Source organism: Gorilla gorilla, chromosome 3 (assembly GCF_029281585.2).
Source record: "Gorilla gorilla gorilla isolate KB3781 chromosome 3, NHGRI_mGorGor1-v2.1_pri, whole genome shotgun sequence".
In the NCBI taxonomy this organism is placed as follows: domain Eukaryota; kingdom Metazoa; phylum Chordata; class Mammalia; order Primates; family Hominidae; genus Gorilla; species Gorilla gorilla.
Window position 1 is genome coordinate 196,752,716 of NC_073227.2, and position 23,431 is coordinate 196,776,146.

At 34.9% G+C, this 23,431-nt stretch overlaps 1 protein-coding gene across 4 annotated transcripts in view; it reads right to left on the reverse strand.

Moving 5' to 3' along the window:
- The window catches only part of GPM6A (glycoprotein M6A), a 369,539-nt gene that overhangs the window by 133,648 nt on the left and 212,460 nt on the right, over positions 1–23,431 (reverse strand). The gene's annotated exons all lie outside the window — the stretch shown is intronic.

Sequence of the window (23,431 nt, forward strand, 5' to 3'; positions counted from 1 at the left end):
TCACAGTAAGAGATAAATATTCTTCGTTTAAGTAGAAAGTTCATATGGCACTTAAGTCAATGTTATTCTTTGATCTCTAGAATAGTTCATGTAATTGAAATTTTCATAAAATATTAGAAATTAGGACTAGTAATTAAATCAACTTTATTTTATCCCTTAAGTTTTATAGATGAAGAACACAAAAGCGTTAGAAAGGTAAGTGATTCTGAAATGCAGCAGCTCTAATCATGTTAGGAAAACATTCGCTCAGTAAAATAAGCCTTTATCTGGAGGAAAAAACCTGAAGAAATGTCAATCCAGATTAAATGAGTGATTCCAATTAAAGCAATTTCAATTTACACTAGTCAGTTAAGTTTTGATCACTAGCTTCATTTTGCTTTTGTTTTTGTGCCTGATTGCCTTTGATATATTAACTTATAAATAAAATGGATTTAGATTGATCTAATATACCTATCATTGATGCAGTGCTCTCTGCAGAGCACATTGTCTAATGATGTGTTAGAAGATCAGTGCCTCCACTTACTCTTTTTTTTTTTTGAGACAGAGTCTCACTCTGTCACCCAGGCTGGAGTGCAGTGGCATGATCTCTGCTCACTGCAACCTCCACCTCCCAGGTTCAAGCAATTCTCCTGCCTCATCCTCCCGAGTACCTGGAATTACAGGTGACTGCCACCATGCCCGGCTAATTTTTGCATATTTAGTAGGAACAGGGTTTCACCATGTTGGCGAGGCTGGTCTTGAACTCCTGACCTCAGATGATCTGCCTGCCTCGGCCTCCTAAAGTGCTGGGTTTGCAGGTGTAAGCCACCACGCCTGGCCTCCACTTGCTCTTTACCTCTGAGTTTCCCCTCTAATCATAAACTTTTTCGGCAGTTAATGAGCCAATCCATTGTTTCAGCCATTGCCTTTCAGGGCATGAAAAGGGTATGCAGTAAAACGTAAGGACTACTGCTCTTTCACTTCTTCCATTTTATTATTAATGAGTCTAGCACATTTTCCTGAAATAAAAGCTATCAGTCCTGTTTAAATATTCAGTGGGCACATCAGTTCTCCTGAAGATACATACTATTCTTTTCAAAGAAGTTAGAGAGTTTATAGAAAAGATCATGAGCCACAGATGGAATAGCTCTTGAAAGCCAAGATTCAAAATCTGCCCCATTTTTGGCAGAGTAGAGCTACATATGTTGTGAGAAGGTGACACTCCTGTGGGGGACAGGAAGATGATTTCTCTATACATGAAAACTGCTTGTAACCTGGCCAAAGAAAATGTGATTGCACTACGTACAGCAAATCTTTACCAAATTCAGAAACCCCTGACTGGGCAGCTTTACCATTAAAACCTCGAGAAATCCTTGATGAATTCTTCGTCCAGTGTTTTAACCAGAAATCCAGCATGTTTTAGAAAACAGATTTTTTTAGAGGAAAGTTTTTTCACATTTCACTTTTTTTTAGGAGACTTTTAATAAAAGTAACTACACACCAATTGTGCACCATCTAATAAAATATGTGGCTGTAGTTATGGCTTCAGCCATTGGGCAGTAATGCATTTTAGGAGTTTTATAAACATTTTTTCACCTGTCTGCATTCCGTTACTAGAGAGAAAGTTTGAATTTCCTTAAATATATTCAGCAGACACAGGATTGTCACCCAAGAAGTCAGAGTTATAATGCGGATGTTGAGTGGGTGGTTTCACTCTAGAACATCCCAAGGCCTCCAGGTTTCTGGCACTGGGAGAAACTAGAAATTCTTTATATAGAAGATGTCTTAGATGCCACATATTACAGATACCTACACTGAAAAATCAGGTAGCCTGCTTGGGAGATTCAAGCAGATAACATATTTTTCACAGATTTAGAGGCTGCTGCAGTTAGTTTAGCATTTATGAAAACAGATAGTAGTTCACCCCTAAAACTGAGGAGAAAACACAACGAAATTGGAACTTCTATTAAGAACAATATGGTTCATGTTTATCTAGAAAGGGGAAGAATTTGTTTTAATTACCTCTGATTTTGAATGACTACTTAATTACAACATGATGATGCTCAATTTGACAACTAAAATTCTAAGAAAAAGCTTTCACCTGATTAAGATAGCGAAATTATATGAAATGTTCCAAGGGATTTTTTTAAAACTCTAGTTTTAGATTGTGAATATTGTATAAGAGAGTGCAAAGCATTCTAAGAAGGAAATATATCAGTTTTGTGTCACTGATTAGACAGATTATGCCATCTACATTTCTTTCACTGAAAGAATAAATTCTTTCCATAGAAGATGTCTTGGATGCCATTTATTACAAATACGGGAAAATGATGTAGCTTGTTGGGGAGATTCAAGGTGTTTCTTGGGAGCTTAGGGATTGTTAGAGCAAACAGAAAAGAGAATAAAAACTAAAAAAAAATAATAATTCAGTATAGTGACTAACTCAAGCAAGATGAGGAGAAATAATGAAGGTTAAGTTAAAAAAAAGAAAAAATGATGCATTGCCTAGAAAGTTCATTTGCTCCTTATAAGAGTAGTTTATGCATTTTTAGTTTTTATTATATAATAGGCTATACTTCACATGTATCACCAAAGTTGAATTGAAATATCTGGCACTATGTATCATTCTGAACATAAATATTTAAAGATAAATATAGACATTAATGTGTAGTGCAAGATTAGAAAATAAGGTACTATCCTGGCCGGGTACGGTGGCTCACATCTGTAATCTCAGCAGTTTGGGAGGCCGAGGTGGGTGGATCACCTGAGGTCAGGAGTTCAAGACCAGCCTGGCCAACAAGGTGAAACTCCTACAAAAATACCAAAATTAGTTGGGTGTGGTGGTGGGCGCCTGTAATCCCAGCTATTCAGGAGGCTGAGGCAGGAGAATCACTTGAACCCGGGAGGTGGAGGTTGCAGAGAGCCGAGATTCCACCACTGCACTCCAGCCTGGGCAACAGAGTGAGACTCTGTCTCAAAATAAATAAATAAATAAATAGGTACTATCTGAAACTTAGTTTTTAGGAATATCTATTTTCACCCTCAATAATAAAATGTCACTTGAAAGGTAGTTTATTAACCACGGTTGCGTATTAGTTCAAACAACCTTGGGTTTAAATCTTGACTTTTCAATGAAAGATTTCAAATGAGTAGCAATGTGAATATGGATAAACCACATAATCTTTCTAAGCCCCATTGAGAAAACAGGCCTAATTTACCTTACTCTATATTATTAAATGAAAAAAAATGCCCAGAAACAATTCTAGGATGTATAATTGATTTAAACACAAAGGCCTATCTGGGTTTGAAGTTGGGAGAAAATGAGGAATCAGATTAGCAAATACTTTGTGCAAAATATCCAGGTGAGTTCAGGGAAACAAATCAATGGACCTTTTGCCCAGGGCCTCCCTGTGACTCCTCATGTCAGGGATACAAATCAATGGACCCTTCTGCCCAGGGCCCCCCTGTGACTCATATGCGCTCCATGGTCACTGATCCAAACACCCCCGAATGAGGTCTCTGCCAGGCCTAGGAACCCAGGGTTGTATGCCAGCCAACTTTTACACCATTAGATTGTGAGAGGAGCCAGGATGATACTCAAGAGTCTACTATCTATCAAATAAATGATATATTCCCACGTCTTATTTCTTTCTGTCTATGTCTTACTACCCTCACAGTAAATGCTAAACTTGCCTGCTAACTGCTTTCATTCCATTATATATTTCTTAGCTTTTGTTCCATTGGAAAAGTTAATGTCCAGAAAATATTAAAACATGGAATAAAGTTAAGACTAATCATAGATAGTCTCAATTGATTAGCAGTCTCATCAAATGGCTAAATTCTATTCCTATGTGACATTCCACTACAATATTCAGGAAGTAGAATAGCAAGGTGAATAATATCATTATTTTTGCACCTTTGACCTATTATAATGACTTTTAGTTACAGTATTGTAAAAGAGATACCTAGTTTTTTGTTTTGTTTTGTTTTGTTTTTTGAGATGGAGTTTTCCCTCTTGTTGCCCAGGCTGGAGTGCAATCTCAGCTCACTGCAACCTCTGCCTTCCAGGTTCAAGCAATTCTCCTGCCTCAGCCTCCCAAGTAGCTGGTATTACAGGCATGTGCCACCAAGCCCAGCTAGTTTTTTGTACTTAGTAGACAGGGTTTCACCATGTTGGCCAGGCTGGTCTCGAACTCCTGACCTCAGATGATCCACCCACCTTGGCCTCCCAAAGTGCTGGGGTTACAGGCGTGAGCCACTGCACCTGGCCGATACCTAGATTCTTTTAACAGCTCTGTGGCTGCCAGTCTGGCTCACCTTTAATCTCTTAGCTCTTAATTACATCTCTTGTCAGCCAGAATGACATTTCCAAAATGCTAACTTTACCATATAGTTCGTGTTAGTAATACATTTTCAGAGAGGCTTTCTATGCCTCAGAATGAATTTCAGGCTCATAACTTCCATTTTGATCTGCCCTTTGCTTGACTGTCCAGCCTTCTCTCTCATACTTTCTTCTGTTTGTTCTACTTCAAGTTATCTTCCTTCAGCATTGCACATGTGCTATATTTGTGCAACTTTCCTTTTCAAAATTTTCCCATGTGGGTCCAGTCTCTGAAGACTGAGTTCCGACATCCCTGCCAGCCCTGATCCTTGCCGCCTCATGGATGACCTCACTGTGCAATTTCCTCAGCAGCATCTCTAACATCTTTCTACTGGTTAATCGGCCATAATATGCAGATATACTTCAATGGTACCTGTGTGGACTGTTTTCACTATCTCTACACAGGCTTCCCAGAAGAGATCACTCACAACAACCTAGCCGATTTCTGCCAACATGATTACTTCATCCTTGGTGCATCCCTTATTCACTAGTATTAATCTGAGAGCGGCTTCCTGCACCTTCTGAGAATAAAACAGATAACAAGAAAAGCACTTATTGAAAATATCAAGGTTTTTGAAGTTACCTGTCACAGATATGTAATGCCTCTTCGTTCCTCTGTGTGTCTGTAGCGGGAAGAATGGGGTATTTCAGGAAATATTTTCTCTATCCTTACCTATCTCACCTTCATTATGGCCACAGTGTCCTAGCTCCTGCTTCCTTGACTTTTGCCCATTACCAACCCTGCAATATGAACATATAATCTTTGACACATTCTAATTGGATTTTGTCACTCCCACTGCTTCAGCTGTTTTAGTGCGTTCCATGCTTTCACTTTCAGTTTTAAGAATTTTCATGGCCAGGCGTGGTGGCTCTTGCCTGTAATCTCAGCACTTTGGGAGGCCGAGACAGGGGGATCATGAGGTCAAGAGATTGAGACCTTCCTGGCCAACATGGTGAAACCCCGTCTCTACTAAAAATACAAAAATTAACCAGGCATGGTGGCACTCGCCTGTGTCCCAGCTACTGAGGAGGCTGAGGCGGGAAAATCACTTGAAACCGAGAGGCAGAGGCTGCATTGCACTACAGCCTGGGCGACAGAGTGAGACTCTGTCTCAAAAAAAAAAAAAAAAGAATTTTCATAAACATTACATTTGATGTTTAGAAGACATAAAACAGAATAAAAGCATAAAAAATCCAGTTAAGATCCAAAAAAAATTCAGATAAAACAAAAGTAAAATGCCAATGATTACCTCACAACTAGCCAGATAGATGGCTCATTTTATTTATTCATTAATTCAGAAATGTTTATTACTGCATCAGGCATGGAGCGAGCAAATGATGTGCAATGGGTGGTGAACAAAGCAGGCAGGATCCCTGCTTTTATTCTTCTCAATCAATGGGCTGCTTTGCCTTGCCATAGTCTGATCAAATCCACTGACTAAACCTCTGTGAAAACCATACCTTCCTTGCTTTAGTATAGAATTTTATTTTGCTTGTCAGTAATCTGAATCAATTTTTCTTGATACGAGAGGCCAACAGACTTATTTCTGACCCTCAGTCCTGTCATTTTCTCCTGTGCATTTCTAGGAATTGCCCCTTCCATCATTCTCCTGCTCAGTGCGCATTTGCTGATCCTCCCAGGTCAGTCACAAGGGGAAGGATAAGGGTATCTTAGGAATGTTTCCTACACACCTTCTTATTGTAAATAGATTTATTCTGTCCCACAAACACCTTAATATGAGGCCAGTGTATCTGTCAATCACAATTTATTATCAGTAATTTCAAATAGGATACTGCTCCTATTTTTATCCTCCAGTAAATAGCATTTTGAAATTGGAAAGAGAATGAATCCCGAGAACATGCCACTTTGAAAGAGGCTTTGGTTAGAGTAAAAGCCTCAGGAAAGGCTGAAGTCCTAGGGGGTTAGGAGGATGAAGAGCAATGTGAGAGAAGAATGTTGCATGCTTGCAAGAGTGTATCACTGACAAAGAGCTCTGTCGCGTCCTATGTTACCAGTGTTTCATCCAGGAATGTCACAAATAGATCACAGAAGAAGGAGCTTGAGACTACCCCAATTTTTACATTATCCCTTTTTAGACTGGGAAACCTTCCTTCCTGTCATTCTGCTGAGCTTTGAGCCTCAGGTCTTCCTAACTGGCTTCTGTCCACTCCCTCTGGAGGAAAGAGGAAAAAAAAAATTAAAAGGAAAGGCAGAGACATCACACTGAACACTCTAGTCTCACTTTCCACATTCTCTTGGGTTCAGCATCCATCTTCCTTGTCTCTATTTATTACAATCATCCATGGGCTTCCATACTTTTTCTACCTACATTTTTTTACACCAAAATTCAAAGAGAGACAGAGAGAGAAAGATACTCATTACAGAGTAAAAATCTTAATTATCTAGTATTTAGAAATCAAATGGAAGCAGGGCAAGTCCAATCAACATAAAGTAACATGCTTAAAACCCAAAGCATTTAAAATTTCCTCTGGACCCCCTTGGTCAATAATTCACCTTAGGTCTTGGCCAGGGCCATTGGAATAAATCAGCATACTAAAAGCCTTTTATGATTATTTAATTAACCAATCCCTTTCAATTTGTGTAATCTTCATTTTGAAAAACCTCATCCAATGATGTTTTGGTGGTGATTCCTTCTACCCTTATAAATATCCAACATCAGTTTACATAAGTTTCCCAGCCTAATGTTTACAGGCTGCAGTGCATATTAAAAAACAGTTGAATGGTTTTTCAGAAGAACAACTTTCTATATGTGAGGCTTCTTAATTACTAAAATCACTTTGACCTGTCATGGAGTAAGATCGGCATATGCCATTCAGGATTCAGTGGAGAAAAATCTCTATTCTTATATACTCAAAGCCTTAAACAGGTCACACGCTTAGCTCTGAAATGATTTCCAGAATTCACTGTTGCATCTTTACAGTAAAAACAGAAAATAAGAAAACCTAATTGGCATAGATTGGTTGAAATTGAAAAAGAAATAAAATCTCAACATTCAAACTTAAAGACCTATCTCAATCAGAGCTAAAAAAGGATGATTCTCAAGATAAATATTGATTTTCTATTTATCAAACTCTTTAAAAATAAGAATAATTCTAAATAATACTACTTTGATACAAAATGACACGTATATATTAGCACACTTGTGAGAGAAAGTAATGAAATTTTATTTGTATTCTTTAGTAAATAACAGAAGCACAATTATATGTTAACAATTTGAATGGGGAGAGAAAAGGATTGGCTATCACTGTACATAAAACCTGTATACCTCAGAGTCCTGCACAGTTTCCATAGAAACACAGCAATAGCTAGTGTAGAAGCTATAGGCATCTCCAGACAAAAGGCTTGCCCGAGCTCTCATTTCAGTATATGCAAAGTCTTAAGAACAAAGACTGTTTTTAAAAATAGAAAGGAAAATTTTCAATACACAAATTGTCAAACCAAAATGATATACCATTTCATAAATATTAAAAAAATACATCCTTCCAAATAAATTAAATGGAAGATTAAATAAAATTCTATTTCATTAATCAACATATCAAATTCATAAAACCCAGTTCTATCAAGTTTTTTACCCAAGACAGCTTGAGATTCATCAGGAAAATTCAAAATCCCGGTTCTCTAGTGTCCATTAAGGACAATCAAGTTTCATAGACCACTGTTCTGTTAATATCGCTGTTTTTACCTTAGATGTTTGTTCAGTAAAAGTATGAAGTGTCTATCAAGTCCAGTGAGACTTTAATGTGTATCAAGTCCAGTGAGAAGGAAATTTGTATTTGAATTTATTTTTTGTTACTGTCTTCCGAACCAAAGGTCTCTAAAATGCTCAGCAATTAACTCTTGGATTAATAACATCATATCTAATGTAACTCATCCTGCTAATTATTTAAAAATATTAATAAGCATATTAATCTTATTTGTATAAAATCTAAATCCTTCAAATACTGTAAGTCATTAGATTCCTCTCCCCTCTAATCTTTAATACTAATGTTGAAGTATGAGGATATTAATTTAACTCAGTAAAATAATAAAACAATCAAACTCACCTCTGTTTTACAAAAAACTTCCAATATTTTACTTTGGCATAGAATCCAACAATACATACATTCTTAAGAGAAACTAAAAACAATCAGCCACTGAGTTTATTAGATAAAATAAGTCCTAAGTGAATTTCACAAATATTTTATTCAATGAAGAGTCTTGTATATAATGGTAAGATCCTTGTCACAATTGAACAACAGAGCAAAGAATACACGTTAATGTCAACATTACATCATTAAACTCCAATTAATCAGTTAAAAACTCAGTCATGGCTGTCTAATGAAGGACATTTTTCCTGGGAAAGCTTAACAAATCACTATAAAAAGTTATGCAAAAGTTATTTTCTATCTCTCAGTTCAGAATACTGATGCTATATAAAAAAAAATTCTTAAACATTTTGTGTGTCCCTTCATTGTTTTTAAAGAATTTCCATAAAATACTTTTTGTTTCTAAATAAACCAGATGATCCCAAAATTTTGACCAAAATATTAGTCAATATGGATGTACAGTAATATCAGGATATAAGGTGAACAGATGTATGTAGTGCTAACATTTTTATTTTTAGTGTGTAAAATCTACCATGGCTTAGAAGGTTCACAACCATATCAGTGTAAATTTAGGCAGAAATCTTTGGAAGTATTTATAGTTGCTCTAGAACACTGCAAGGCTATATAGAAGAAGCATCTCCAAAATGTTTGCAGTTGAGAGCAATATCTCCGTATCAAATAAACAATTTTAACCTAATAAAATTTCAGAAAATTAAAAAATCTAGACTCAGTCCGATATAAAACACAGATCTGATGAAGATCCCAGATATTTTGTAGTGCTGAAAGACACAAATGGGAAAGGACAAAGTGTTTTCTCTGTTTTGAAGATATAAAAAGAACAATGTTTCTATAGTGGTGGTTCTCCAAAGTCATGCCCAACAAAATGAATGTGAGGAATGTTGTTTAGCATATATATTCAGAATTTCACTAAAAACCCTAGATTTTTCCATTAACTCAAATGTTGTTTCATTCTGCTAATAATTTTTAATCCTTACCTATCCACTATTAGTTATTTTGCATTTCAAAATCAAGTAAAAAAATGGCAAATTTGATAGAGCAGAAGGGAAAAATGGCAGCTTCCTTCCAAATGCCTTGCTTTCATATTCCCTTAAAGGACTACCTACTAATTGTCAAAACCATTAAACGGAAGAAATCAGGAAAATTTCTGGTGGTATAAACAAGTCCACAAATTAATATAAAGCAAGTCATATAAATATACTCCAAAAATAGTCTACTCTTTTCAGATAAGCCAATTAAATGTTTATTACAGCAGAGCCATTTTTCTCTACCACCTTGAATCAACATGCTGTGGAAATCCAAGTTATAATCTATAAATCAGCCCAATGGAATGAAAGCACAAAAGGGGAGGTTATATTTTATTCTGTGTTGACTAGAATATGAAACAGGAAACCTTGAGAAAAAAACAAAAATTTCAAAAGACACTAAATTCTAGAAAGCCTTCGATTATAAAAAGCCAAGGACACGATATACCTGACATCATTATTAATTTGTGGTGTGAGAATTTCCATAAAAATTGCAAGAACTTGAAACCAGATTTTTTTTAAAGGGACAATAAAAGAGATAACACATCGATGGGCAAAGACTTTTTCAAAAAGAGATCTATGGCAAGACCCTTAATAAAACTTTCTTAGAGAAAAATTTCAATTCAATATTATACTGAGTCTATCCTAAATGTCTCCCATTTTTAACTGACTTACCCCCTGTTTTAAGTCAATTTATATGTAAATTCTATGGAAAATTAGGTTAATGTGCCTTTTTCATGTAACTGACAGTAAGAGCAAATGCATCTTGCCACTTGGCTTCCAAACAAAGGCCTAGCCACAACCTTGACATGAGGAAGGGAATCAGGAAGGAGGAACAGAAGCTCAGACTGAAAGAGCAAACTGTGCTGATTCATGATGTCAAAACTTGAGCTGCTGCCAAAAAAGTCAGGTGTGCAAGGGATCTCTGAGCATATTTTAACTTGTTCAGTCTCTAATATATTCAACCATTGATCTTGGAAGCATGACAAGGGTTAGCAACAATGAAGAAGCTGCCCCGGGAAATCAGTTTCATGAACAGGCAAAGTAAGAATCCCTACTTAAATAATATTTAGTTTCATACGTTTTTCCTAGCGAAGTTTTAATGTCCCTACTAAATGTTATTATTCAATTTCACACTTACACATTATTTATTGAACCCCCACCATGATTTTTGAAATACCCTGTTACACTTTAATATATACAAAGGAAGAGGTATATAAAATAAGTGGAGCTCCTGGGAACAAAGGGAAAATAAATTCATATACATTGAAATGACGAAACCAATAGTGAGGTAAGTCTCCAAATCTCATAGTGTCAAGGCCTACGTATGCAAATCAAAGTCCAACAGCAAGCCCTGTATAAAGAAAATACAATCTTTGCAAAAAGCGAAGAAACAAACATTTTATACACACATGGGTGTGTGCACGTATTTTAATAACAGACATTTATAAATTCCAAATTTAATTTTAGACCATTGAAATAATTATTAAGGATGCATGTGTAAAGGAAGATTGTAGTAGGGAAGATAGTAAGTAAATGCAAGATAGTGAGGTATACTGTTGTTATGCAAACGTACATAGTCTTTGGAGGAGAATAATTTGGTGTTTTGAATCCCAGTTCTGGCAATAACTAGCTATAGGACCATTGTGAGTAAGGTCCTGACATATTAACTAGAGATAATAAAGATCATAGGTTTTATTTACTGTCTTCATGAAAAATAGTACTCAGCCTTTCAGAACCTTGGCACACCTGTTTATTATTATCTATTTATTATTATTATAATACAGAGTAGACAGTAAAAAAATTACATATCTTAGTCCTTATCCTATTGTAAGGTACTCAACAAATGGTAGAATATTTTTAATATTAATTTATACTAAACATGCAGTTATCTCTTCATATAACATGTAATTGTGAGATAGAGAACATTCTCTTCTTTATTAACTTAGTAAAAAAAAGATAAAAATATTCTCTACAGGAGTCCACAAATGAATGTGTTATATCTACTTATAAGATATGGGATTAGCCTTTATATTTTATAATTAGTAATGCAGTCGATTTTTAACTAGAAAATATCAAAACACACCAAATCTTAAACATAATTAATTTACTAACACGATATTAAATTAGCATAAATGAATTTGAGAAACTATAATTTTCAAACTTCTCTTCAATGTTATTAGAAATCAACAATGTGCCCAATATGTTATCTATAGGTTATGAAGACCATAGGAATTTATTCAATTGTAAAAAATAACTAATAAAAAAATTTTTTAATCCCTCAGATTATATGATAGGAATTATTTTTCTTTGATAACATTTACATATCAAACCATAAAGAACAGTTTGACATTTAAAATAATGTTTTTAATTAGTCCACTTGCTATTCATAGAGCAGAAACTCTGCAAACTACTTTTTTTAGAATTTATCACTCATTTATTTCACAGCATAATGGAGCACAGATTTGCATGTAATCTGCTTACCTTTCACCATTTCCCAACTCCGACTCTCTACAATGCTTATTAAAAAATATCAGAGTAGAACTTGAAGACTGCTAGGTTGGGCCCACCAGAATTCTGTTTTCTTATGGGATTAATGTTTTCTGTGGGAAAAATTATCCTAAGGAAGGCTGAAGCATTTAGATCTAGGCTACAAATATTAGACTGATATTAATAGAGTTGGGTACTACTATTTAAAATTCAAGTTTGGTTTCTGTCACTGGCATTCATCTAATAGCCCAGGTCCATGATGACAAAGAAAACTCTGTAGGGGGCCTGGGTGCAGTGGCTCATGCCTCCCACTTTGGGAGGCTGAGGCAGGCAGATCACAAGGTCAAGAGATTGAAACCATCCTGGCCAACAAGGTGAAGCCCCGTCTCTACTAAAAATACAAAAATTAGCTGGGCGTGGTGGCGTGCACCTGTAGTCCCAGCTACTTCGGAGGCTGAGGCAGGAGAATCGCTTGAACCTGGGAGGTGGAGGTTGCAGTGAGGGGAGATCGCAGCACTGCACTCCAGCCTGGCAACAGAGCAAGACTCTGTATCCAACAAAAAAAAAAAAAAAAGAAAGAAAGAAAAAGAAAACTCTGTAGGATAGAAGAAAACTCAAACAACATAGTTTTTTCCTTATTAAAGATGCCTCAAATTTTTCTACTGCCTATGACATAGATGACTATAATTACCTAATGACTTTATCTCCTTAATAACATGTATATCTACTAAATATATAAAATAACATAATTACTATATACAATAAAACATTACATATTATGTAATTGTAATATATGGATATATCAATAATATAATCACATATTGATAGCTTGTGAATTACTATATAATTATACATATAAGTATAATACATACATATATATATCAATTATACAGTTGGAATAAAATTTACTAATTTTTTACAAATTTATTGTATAACATTTGTTGGTAATTGAGGTAAAATATGTATTACAAAATGATATTCCAGAAAAAAAAGAATAATTGCTAGTAAGCTATCCAGTTCCCAGAAATGCTTATGGAAATGATGAGAGAGTGGCTCCATGCTTTCTTTATTCTGCCTCACCCTCTCTTGTTCTTATCTATCCTGTGAGCACTGCAGTTTCTCACCATAGTGCCTGTTTAAATCTCACCCTGCTTGATGCAATCATTGTTACCCATTTGATGTGGAAGTCTTTATGAATATCATCTGACCAATAAAAATATTTTAAAACTCTCATGCACGTCTAGAGCAATTTCCATTTTGTTTCAGCTTTATAATGTATACTAGACATCCTCCTCAATCAACGCAGATTTACGTCATTCTTTTCCAAAGCACGTTATATTTCACAGAAGAACTTAGGCTATATTGTCAATATTGAATATTGAGTGTAATGAATAGCATTCACGTGGTTTCCAGTTCAGTAAGCGGGTTTCGTATGGGGCAACATGAACATGTGTTTGCCTTCTTGGTACTGTTCTACCACAGCTTTTCAGGTCTCATGGCTCTCAGGAATATGTTATACTATCACCAAGCAAAATTAGGGACAGTCTGCTCCACGCATCTCTAGAGGCAAACACTGAAGGTCAGTTAACAACTTAAAAATAATAATAACAAAAAACTTTTCTATGAAGCACAATAAGAATTAACATATCTGCACTTAGTTTTTCCCTTTGGCAGCAACAGATACACCCACCTGTTGGTAGCGTGATTGTTACCTAAAAAGTTAGCACTACATATATCCTCAGTAAGGAAATATGAGGGTAAAATTTTAAAAGGAGATAAGAGAATAATAACTATAAGTTCAAAATTAATGTGCTTTATGGAAAGAATGACTTTGTCCAGAGAAGATAATACACATGTATTCATTTTGAAAAGGGTAATATAACTATAATAATTTACAGTAAGTCGGAGGTAGCAGTATGCTCAGTGAAAAAAAAATAGTGTAAAGTCAGAAAAAATTAGTATTTTAATTCATGTGTTAACTTTTTTTTTTTTTTGAAATGGAGTCTTGCTCTGTTGCCCAGGCTGGAGTGAAGTGGCGTGGCGTGATCTCGGCTCACTGCAACCTCCGCCTCCCAGGTTCAAGGGATTCTCTTGCCTCAGCCTCCCAAGTAGCTGGGATTACAGGTGCCTGCCCCCACGCCCAGCTGATTTTTGTATTTTTAGTACAGATGGGGTTTTTCCATATTGGCCAGGCTGGTCTGGAACTCCTGACCTCAGGTGATGCACCTGCCTCGGCCTCTCAAAGTGCTGGGATTACAGGCATGAGCCACTATGCCGGGCCCAGACATTAACTTTTAATAAATCACTTGCATGAGCTTCTGATTTCTTGCTCTGCGAAAGGAAGTGCATATGTACAAGAGCACAGTTTTCTGTCTCTTTTGTTCATCCCAAGTGCTTGGCACAGAGTAGACACTCAACAAATATCTGTGGAATTCATGAACGGCTATCATGCAGTTATGGAGACACTTAAATAGCATAACACAGTGCGTCACATTCAACACATGCATATTCAAACCTATATTTACCTATTTTATAGTTTTCGCTTAATGATTTCATGTGTCTCAATAACAATGTAACTTATTTTAAAATGTATCTTAATGTTTATGACAATTTGAATTTCCACTACACAAATTAGCCAGTGTTTTCTGAATAATACCTAAAATATCTGGACACTATAGTGCTTTAGAGAAGCAAGAAAACTAATTTAACAATCAGTCCCCAGTGTGTTCTCTATCTCCAAAATAAGTGAATTTGTGATCACCCATCTATAATAATATTATATTTTATTGGATGAATATAGAAACTTCCTAATGGTAGGATTAAGCCAAATCCTGAATTCTGTCTACTCAGATTAGTCAGGTTAAATGATAAAAGGTGTAGAAAAGATAAACTTGTGGTGGAGGAATTTAGGAGACTTAGAAAGTATATGATCCATCAATTAGAAGGGCAAGGTATCAGGAGAGGCAGGAAATGAAATACATAGTTCATCACCAACAAGACCAAATAACTCAGAGATGAATAAAAGCAGCCTATAAATGAAGCATAGGGCCTCAGGCACAGTAATAAAAAAAAACAAAAAAGATAACGTTCACATTAATTTCTTTGGTTTTAATAACACGACTCAAACAACACCCACCATGCGAAAATAAGATCATACAAGCACACAAATGCTTCTATCAGAGGCCCAAGCGGACTGAGGAATCCCAAGTGGTCTCTTTGGATGCCCTGAAGAAATGAAGGGAAGGGGGTGTCAGAGAGGGGCGCCCAGAGCTCTTCTGTTGTAGCATTGACCAAAAAAGATGCAGCCAGAGAAGGAAACAGATTTCATGTATCATTAATGACATCCCTACTTCTGGATCTGAAATTACTTCCCTCTCAACTTCAACCATGTCAAGCTTCCTAAAACCCCTTCCTTTTTGAACTTCTACTTCACAGCACCAAGTGATCTTCCATACAGTTCTCTGATACTTTTGCTCTTTTCCTTCCTTTGCCTTCTAACTATGGGCATTCACTTCATTCGGTCATTACCTCAATGCTTTCTTTTTGCCTCTGATTTCCTGCACTTGAAATCTTTAACTAGTGTCTCTATGCAGATTATTCACATTTTAAAAGTTCACAATCTTGATCATTCATTTGAGATTTATTTCACATTTCTAAAGGCTGTGGAACTTTGGGCATGCTATATAACATGGCCATTGGGATGACTCTCCTGTGCCAATGTCCTGTGCAAATGTCCTGTCTAAAAGTTTACCTTTGAATGTATACTCATGAGACCTTCATTACAATATGCAATTACCACAAATATTTCCTCCAGTATACATTTCTGGATCCCTTTTTAAAGCGTGGTTTTATAATATAACACATTTTCATAAAGATTCAAAGGTCGTCTAGCACAGTGATCATGAGCAGAAAGGGTGAGTCCTAAAATATCTTGAAACCTCAGGTTTCTCAACCATAAAATGTAAAAATAATAATGGTGTCTATCTCATTGGATTCTTGCAAGAGTGAATCATGGTAAGGCTCTATAAGTGTTGGCTATAATAATCACAGCATTGTTATTATTATCAATTTTCTGCTAAACTCTAAAAAGTTTAGGCTAAAGTTTTCCCATTATCTAACCCCTATTTTATTTCACAGACCATTCTTCCATATACTCTAGGATAAACAAGGAGAATATCTCTGTGTTTCTCAACGATTTTTTTCCCTCACCCACCTAGGCTTTTGCTGGGGCTATTTTTCATTATGGAATATCACGTCATCTACTTTCACCCTTCAAAATCTTAATCATCCTTGAAGGTTCCTACAAAAAAGTCACCTTTATGCAGAATCTCTCTAAAATCTCAACTGAAAGAATACAAAGGAAATTATACCCAGCCCTGTAAGGTAAAGGTGCTACGTCATGTCTTCCTCCCCTTACATATCTCTAATATGTTTTTCAAAGATGGAAATAATGCTTTGTTCATCATTGTTTTCTTGATGGTCCTTTTTAATACAATGCAGCAAATTAATAAAACTCAAATGCAGCTATACTCTCCAGTTTATGTCAGTTTATTACATCCGATTAACTAGTAGAAAGACAAGTCATGGAAATTACAGATAAGTTGTTACTACCTTATACATTTAAACTACTTACATTCCATAAGTAGTATAAATTACATTATTTATTGGACATAGCTTAAGAAATAGAACTTATTAATAAATAAATGTCAAAATTAAGTAGTGAAAATAATTATTCTCATTTCTTTCTTTAATATACGATGTTACCGTTTGAACTACTAAAATACTCTTTATATACCATCATTTTAAAATAAATATTTAAGATTATTTTGTTGTCAATACACTGAGTAAAATTAACACAGACATGGTAATATCTATATCTGTACTAGAAATCTGAAAAAAATTTATTGTCGTAAGTTATTAGCAACGATGGAGCAAAACTCATAAGGTAATGCTATTAAATTATTTTCAAAATGTTCTAGTTTAATGATAGTTTATTTAATTTGCTTGTGACCTTGTTTTATTTATCAAAATGAGAAATGTTTTGAATTAACTTTTTTAAAAAAGTAATTTAAAAAATTTTTTGCCTTTGTCATAATAGTAAGGATTCTAAACATAAACATAAATTATGAAATAGTCGGGCACTGCCTTGTCACCCTATTTTCATCTACATAAGAAATTTAACTCTAATAGAATTTGTTTCCTATTGTCACATTAATTTTGCCAATAATTTTTTTAAAAATAATGGATAAAGGAATAGAACAATTGTGAATTATTCATGATGTTATATTTTTCTCCATTTTCATCAGAAATTCTTTTAATCCTTTTGACTTCAATATTTCATAAATTAAATTAGTGAGGAAATTCAGTATTTGTGGAATACCAAGTTAAATAATATGAAAGGAGCTTAACATACAACTTAAAACAATGCAAAATTTTCAAAGCATAATATTAAAGCCTATTATTTATTTGTGCCAAATTATATGCTTTGATATAATTAAATAAAATGAATGCATACTTTGATTCAATTCCTTAAGGCAGAGCTAGTAAATGGAATAAATGAATTGTCTCATTTAAATGTTTTATACTTTAATTGGGAAATGGATTGTATTTGAATTTATATAGATTGATAAGAATTATTGGCAATATTTTATGGATTTCCGTTTTGTCACATTATATCACAATATTTACAGACAAAAAATAGAAAAATAAATTTTGTAACAAAAACTTCAAATCAGAGGAGAAAAATAAAGACTCAAATTCATTTTATGAGAATCATTCTATTTGCATAGCCTCAGAGTATCTCTCTGAAATATCTACCAATTACAATGGTAGTATTAACATATGTCCACAAATTTTTTGATATCCCTTCTTCTAGGAAGTGGAGCTTATCACCTCTCTTTAAAAGTGTAATATAGACAGAATGTCTCACTTTTTTAACATACATAGTTTGAAACGGGAAAAATAGTAACTTCATAGTGAAGTAACCTAGTAGACAACACCTTAGCCAAGTGATCAATATTAATATTCCCAGTAATAAATAAGGTGGATAATATGTGCTTCTGGATATGAAGTGATGAGAGAGGCACCTCACTTTTGTCCTAGTCTTCCCCCAAATCTATAATCCCATTCTAATCATGAAAGAATATCAGACAAACACAAAATGAGGTCAATTCTACAAAATACATGACTAGTATTCTTTGAAAGTGTCAGGTCATGTAAAACAAAGAAATATGGAAACACTGTCACAGCTTGTAGGAAACTAACGCAACAATAGTTTCTTGGATTGTATCCTAGAACGTTAAGTGACATTAGCAGATAATTAGTAGGTAACATTAGCAAATCCAAGTAAAGTCTGTAGTTAATTGGAGATTATTATATCTATGTTAATGTATTAATTTTGATTAATGTATGATGGTTATGTAAACATTAGAGGAATCTGGTTTAAGTGTATAATCCAAGTTTCTGTAGTATCTTTGCAATGCTTTTGTAAATGTAAAATTATTTCAAAATTAAACAATTGAAGGAGAAATTCATCTCATGAGTAAATAAAATAATGAATGTGAATTCTAATGAACTCGTCAAAAACAAATTATGATGATTATAGTCAATATCATCATTAGCATCATGACCTCTAAATATGCTAAGTGTGTGTGTGTGTGTGTGTGTTTGTGTAATCATATATGAGAATGAACAGTATTGCTAGAGGCTGAGGCAATACTTGGTTGTGATTAAAGACACAAACTCTTGGGAGCAAATTCTCTAAGTACTAGTACTGGCCATTGCACTTATCCACTATCAGATTAAGTTACTAGCCTCTCTATAAATCAATTGCCTCAATCCTAGTAAGAAAAGTAATAGTACCTACATTTGGTAATAGTCAAAGATCTCAATTCATCCCCTTTCTGTATATGCATGCTGCCTATTACATGGAAACATAGAATCTAATTCCCCCTCCTTGAAGCTGGGCTAGCTTGAGTGACTTGGCTTTGCAAGTACAATGTAACAGAAGTGAATTTCTCCCATTTCCGAAGCTAGATCATAAGAAACCTTGCGACTGTTCCCTTAATCTCTAAGACCACTTGCTCTGGGGATGTCCCCTGACTAAGTCCAATCGCCATGCTATGAAAAGTTCAAATTCCATGCAGAGGCCACACCTGGGAATTCTGGCGCAGAGTCTCAGCTAAGCTCACAGCCATCACCCAGCATCAACTGAGACCTCTTAGACATTCCAGCCCAATCAAGCTCTGAGGAGACTGCAGATGTCCCAGCATCTTGCAGCCAGCATCACATAGAACAGAAGAATGAATCAGACAACCTACACAACTGTGAAAAATGATAAATGAATGTCTTAAGCTACTAACTTTGCGGTATTTTGTTACGCATCATGACTCCTACAGCTGTTGGGAGAATAGAATTAGTAACCACATTATACTAACATTAACTATTGTTATAATTATTATTCTCATCTCCTCTAAATCACCCTTAACAGTTACCCAAACTGATTGTTCTTTTAAACCCTTTCCCCTCTTAGGCAGAACTAAAGAAGAAACCCCTTTTTTAGCATTTGCATTCATACTACTCATATGTTGTCAACAGATTTCACATAGATCATTAGAATAATTCTACTAAAAGAAATATGCCAGAAAATAATCTAGGGTTTGAAAAATAGATGCAGATAAATCAGCACTGTATATAAAGACAAATAAGATTACTCCCCTCATAACTGGGATTAATTCAACAGCTAGTTACAGAACACATGCCACAAGCCAATCACCATGGCTGGGCAAGGCGGAGTCAATGAGGAACAAGATGGAAATGGTTCTTTCCTTGTGTAGTTTGCAGACTCAGTCCAATCAGAAAGACAGATAATTACAGAAGCAATTATAATAGCGTGCCATAAACACTTCGATAGAGAAAAAAGAAAAAAAAAATATGAGAGAGCATCGCATAAACCTATAGTTTCCAAGCTGTGACCCAAGGCATCTCACAGAGTGGCAGCAAACTCACAGGATATTGCTGGATATTTTAAACTTTCAACAGAAAACACAGTGACATCCATTAACTTAAAAGTGCTAGGTGTTTCTTTTGACTTGGAGACACCATGAGGAGAAATTACTGGGACACTACAAACACCACGAATTGAGAATGTTTAAAATCTCAGGTAGAGACACTTACAAATAACACCATCTTTTTTGAAGGTCAGGAAAGGTTTGTTTTTTTTTTTTTTTTTTGAAAAATGAATAGCAGGTATTCAGTTAGCAGGCAGCATTTGATCCAAATTACCCTTCTTCTCTCCCTTTTTCTGACTCTGCTCCCTCCAATTACATCAATTTGGGCATCTACAAAGCTCCCGTGCTGAACCTTTGCCCTCTCTACTTATTTCAGTCCCTCACTTCTGATTGTCTATTTTCATCCCCATATGGTGTCTTAGTGTCACTTCAAACTCAAAATGTCTAAAATAAGACATTTTTTCCTTTACCCAGCACCTTCTCCTGCCGTTCCTGTTTCTCTATTCTCTTTATCACTCAAGCACATGAAAGCACCTTGAGTCTAGACGTTCCCTTCTCCCTCAGAACTAATACGATATGTGTGCCTTATCAGTTCTTCTTGTCCATGTTCCCTTGAGTCAGTTGCACCCTTTCATTCTATGGCTTTTCCCTTGGTCTGGCCTCTATCATCATCCACCTCCAGTCTCACTCTCTAATCCATTCTGCACAAAACCTCCAGACTAATTTCACCACAATTCTTTCTCCAACAGAAGTGTAAAACCGAGCACATACAAAATGAGACTTACCCAAACTTTCTTTCTTTGAGTTCGAGGAACAAGGCTAAACTTTATTCTTTAAAGAGAAAGAAAAATATCTGTGGTCTTCTTTGAAAGTGTTTATTAACCTTTCCAGCCACTTGCTGGACGGCATTCCCTCCCCCAATTGACCTCCCTCTGTGAGTTTTCCTTTAGCCTATAATCTCGGTGTTTGTTTGTTTGTTTTCCTTTGTTTTTCTATTTCTCCCTCTGTTCTTTTTTTGTTGTTGTTTTTGTTTTTTACCCTTGATACATATGACTGTTCAAATCCTTGTGAAAGATCAAACAACACAAAAAACTAGCATCCTTTTCATTGGATGTGACATGCCAATTAATAAAATTCATCTTAAAGCTTTAATAATGTATTTAATGAGGCATGCACTACAGAGAACAAAGCAGAAATGATTTTCTCAATAGTTTCACTGATAATACTCCCACCAAAGTCACCCTTGACCTTACCTTCCAGGTCTGTCATAAAAGTGTGACGTTGCCGGCCACTGGCTCCCCGTGAACTCTATTTTCCCTTGATTCAAGGGCATAAGCTCTCTCCTGTGACAATTTAACATTCTGTTTCGTGTTCTGAGATTTTTCTAAATTGTTTTTTTAAGTCACTATTTTTGGTCCTTTTTGTTCCACCTTTAGGTTGATTTCATCAGTATCAACATCACCAATGATTGCATACTTGTTGATGATTTACAAGTACAGATTTCTAATTCAGCTTTTTTTCCCCAAATCACAACCCATATATCTAATTGCTTTACTGACATAACTCTTCCTAGTCAGACAAATTTAATATATGCAAGACATAATTTTCTTTGAAAAATCTGTTCCTTTTGCTCTCACTTCTGAAACAAGAATATTCACAAACAATATAAAGCACCATTTTAAAATGACAGCTTTACCTACCAGAATATAGGCTCCATGAAGGCTGGTTTTGGCTTGTTAGCTTGTTTTTAATTGCTGTCTTCCCAGCAATTTGATTACAGCTGGCCCACACTGGGTGCTTGTTATATATTTATTAAATGTTGAATGAATGAACAAATCAATCTCATGAAGACGAAAAAAGTCATACATATATACTCTGAAGTTTTAAGTTATGAAAATTACACTTTTCCATTGTTTCATCTTTTCTTCCCCATTTTTTCCATTTTTTCCATCTACACTCTTCTCATCCTTTATTTCAGATTTGATTTTGCTAGCACCTCACTTCTCCACCTCACCCTGCTCCTCCAGCCTCTTTTTGTCCCTTTGTGGATATTCATTAATATGTGTTAGTCTAGTCAAAGCAAATGGAAAGGGGAGAGAGAGGATGTGTCTGAATAGGGAAGAGCAAGACAGAGAAGAGACCAAACAACAGAAAGGAAAAGGAGAAATGTCTGAAAATAGATTTAAAGAATAAACAAAGGAGGATGAAAGCAAAGATTTTTAACTGATATGTCAAGAAAAACAAAAGGAACAGTAAGAGATACATGTATTTTCAATCCTGAAATCAAGGAAAACAGTCAGTTGTTTCTCAAAGAAATTTCTTTAAATTGGCAAGGTATATTCAGTCTGTTTTATTAATAGAAATAAAAGTAGAAATATACAGACTACTGATTTTTTTAAATAACAGTTTTGAATCCCAATACTTGAAAAGCTTTAATCAAAGCAATCAAAGAATCATACAGATGCAAATACAACACAGACAAAACCCTTATCCCCAAACCTAGAAAATTTAATGTAAGAGACAGTTATAAACTAAACTGAAACTAGATTTTATTACTGTTAATTATTTGCATAGCAGAAAATGAAAATTTTACAGAATCATGCATCTATAGTGTTACAGGGGAATTTCAGAAGTGGATTTTGTTTCAGAAGTAAATTTTAAAATACCAGCCAATGATGGGCAAATACTTAAACCTATCCACCCTTTAATAGTTCTTAATGAACAAATCAGACATATAAATAGAATGAAGACATTAATAAGGCTATCTAAAAATTTAAGCAAACAAAAACTGGTTCATAATGTAATAAATTAGAGCCATAGCTCCATACAAGGAATTATGATAAAGAAAGAAAATGAGGAATATGAAAATAAAACACTGCTGGTTTCATTTACACTAAATGAACATCTCCTGGAAGTAGGAAGTTAACGTGTTTTGACCACAGTGTGCTTGGTAGTGGGATTAGAAGACACCATGGTGCTGTAAAAAGAGTCTGCATTTGAATGAGGCCAGCAGGGTTTTAGGCCCAGTTCTATCACTAATTAGTTCCTAATCTTACACAGTTAATTTACTTTTGCAGAACAAAGATGATCTTTAATACGTCTTCTTTTTTAAAGTGCCATAATGAATAATGATTTTTAAGATTTATTTCAACAATAGACTTTTGGAATAAATGTGGTCTATTTAAAATATTTATTTTTATAGTTGATATCCATATTCAGCTTCTTGATTAATCAAAACATCCATGTTTGAATTTTAATACCAGCATACTAATAAGAAATAATAAAATTAAAACATGTCCCCTTCATTGATCTCACATATTGATTGTCTTGGCAACTAAACTCATTGCAGAAGCTGTAAATCCATTATGTTCACTTTATCTTGTTTTTATTATTTTATTATCCTGATAAAAGCAGGCTGATTT